This window comes from Ochotona princeps, chromosome 14 (assembly GCF_030435755.1).
Source record: "Ochotona princeps isolate mOchPri1 chromosome 14, mOchPri1.hap1, whole genome shotgun sequence".
Lineage (NCBI taxonomy): Eukaryota > Metazoa > Chordata > Mammalia > Lagomorpha > Ochotonidae > Ochotona > Ochotona princeps.
Genome location: NC_080845.1, coordinates 54,778,316 through 54,780,752, shown reverse-complemented (window position 1 = coordinate 54,780,752; position 2,437 = coordinate 54,778,316). Strand labels below are relative to the sequence as shown.

General features: G+C 40.4%; 1 pseudogene; it reads right to left on the bottom strand.

Annotated features, from left to right (window-relative positions):
- Positions 1-845: 845 nt before the first annotated feature.
- LOC118759903 (protein archease-like) lies at positions 846-1,845 on the bottom strand (annotated as a pseudogene).
- Between the last annotated feature and the right edge of the window lie 592 nt (positions 1,846-2,437).

Genomic DNA, 2,437 nt, shown 5'->3' with positions numbered 1-2,437 from the left:
CAGGAGCCTGGAGCTTCTTCCACGTTTCCCACATGGGTGCAGGGTCCCAAGGCTTTGGGCAGTCCTCTACTGCTTTCCCAGGCCAGAAGCAGGGAGCTGGATGGGAAACAGAGCCTCCAGGATTAGAACCGGCACCCATATGGGATCCCAGTGTATTGAAGGTGAGAACTTTAACCGCTACACTGTCACGCCGGGCCCTCAGACTGGCTTTTAAACTAACATTTCCTAGTACCTCTGGCACTGCTGACCTGCCCCAATGCGACAGTGTCTTCAGTCTAATCTATAAAAATAGTCTCTCTGGTTTTTTTTAAGATTTGTTAATTTTTATTGCAAAGTCAGAGAAGGAGAGACAGAGAGGAAGTTCTTTCATCCAATGATTCACTCCCCAAGTGACAACAACAGCCAGAGCTGAGCCGATCCAAAGCCAAGAACCTGGAGCTTCTTCCTGGTCTCCCACATGGATGCAGGGTCCCAAGGCTTTCAGCCATGCTTGACTGCTTTCCCAGGCCACAAGCAGGAAGCTGGTTGGGAAGCAGGGCTGCTGGGATTAGAACTGGTGCCCGTCTGGAATTCCTGCGTGTTCAAGGTGAGGACTTCAAGGTTAGGCTACCACTCTGGGTCCGGGAATAGTCTCTTAAATGATCCTGACCTTCATCCTGTTTCCCACAGTCTAACCAGAAAATGTTACTTCTTGCTCTAATCCCTTCCTTAGCTCTCCAGATCCCAAGTGAAACCTGAAGTTCTTACATCTGACTCTCCCCACCTCGCTGTATTGTTGGCTCATGAGCTTTCTGCTCCACTCATGAAGGCTGCTGTGTAGCTGCTTATTTGTAGAAAGCAAACTCCTAACTCTGATCTTTGTGAACAAGGATTTCTTTCCTCTGGCTCTCCTTCTCCACGAAGACATCAGAGTGCTTGATATCATCCCTTGCTTTGAATACTGCTCCTTCCAAAATGAACATGAGAGTCAGTAACTATTACTATGTAACCAAGTCATTGTCACTTCTCCAGAGTACTCTTGTGACAGCTCCCCCTTCTATGAAAGGACATAAGCAAATAACTCTTTTCAACTATCTATCTTGTTCTTCCTAATGTTCAAATTACTCCATATCACTTGGTGCGTTATATGAGGGAGCTTCAAAACATTTGTGGAAAGATGGTATTTCCTAAATAACATTGAAAAACAAAATCATGAGTTTATTTTGCTGTAAAACTTTAAAGTCCTTGCATAGTGTTTTCATAATATGTGTTCAATATGTTTTAAGAAAAATTTTTGCACAAGGAAGTTTTTTTTGGATCAAAGTCAACTCATATATAAATAAAATCAACTAATTTCATTTATCACAAACTTTGTTGAAGTACTATTATTTTTATTATTGCTTTTCTTCGAAAGTTGCAGTAATAGGAAGAACACAAATCATAGCTGTGCTCTGATTTTTTATTTCTGAAATGTAAACTTTAAGACAAAACTTCTGTTCTTTTAGTTTCCATTTATCAAACTATGCTATACAAATTTAAATCTTGTTATCTTCTCAAGAAGAAGAGAAACAAATACTTCTTCCTAAAAGTCCTTTTCTTGTTTTGTTGTCTTTGATATCAACGCTCACAAAAACTTCCAGCCTCTCTTCATTACAAACCTGCCTTGTTGAATATGTTATCACTTTGACTTGGGTTCCCTGAGAGTGCTTACATAATGAAAGGTTTTCTTCAAACCCAAAGTGTGAAGCATTCACCAACACTACATATATAAAGCCATTCAACCGAGAAGTGGGAAAGAAGAGACTGCAAGTCGTGTCCTTTAGTTTCTACTTTTAAAGTCCCAGTATCTGTTATACAACCAAACATGGCTGAGGCACATTGTTCAGACTTCGGAGTATCTTTATATACTCACATGTATATTATGTAGACTAAGAGAAAGGCATTTGTCTATTGCTCAGTACTAGATTCCCTGAGTCTGCATGGAGACCAGCATAGAGTAAACCTCACACGATACTTATTGAATAATTTGCAATAATGTGTAATTTGGCTCTATAGCAAAAGATACTTGGAGTCCCCTATCAAGAATTGTTCTGAGAGGTAAAAAAAAAAGTGTTGTATGGAAATTGCTTAGAACTGGACCAATGTCAGACACACAGGCCTTACTACATAAAAGTTACACCAATGGGAATAGATTCTTGGTTCAGCAGTTCACCTGCTGCTTGGGTTCCAATTCTAGCATCTTGTTAAAGTTTATCCTGGGAGGAGCAGTAATGGCTAAAGTATTGGGGTTCCTGCCTCTCACATGGGGAGACTGAAATTCAGTTTCTGGCTCCTGGCTTCTGGCTGACCTTGTCATTGAAGATATTTGAGGAGCAAGTGAACTAATGAATGGGATTGCTCTCTTTCCCTCTCTGCTTTCCAAATAAATACTTTCGAAAGTATAATTTTAATACTTTTG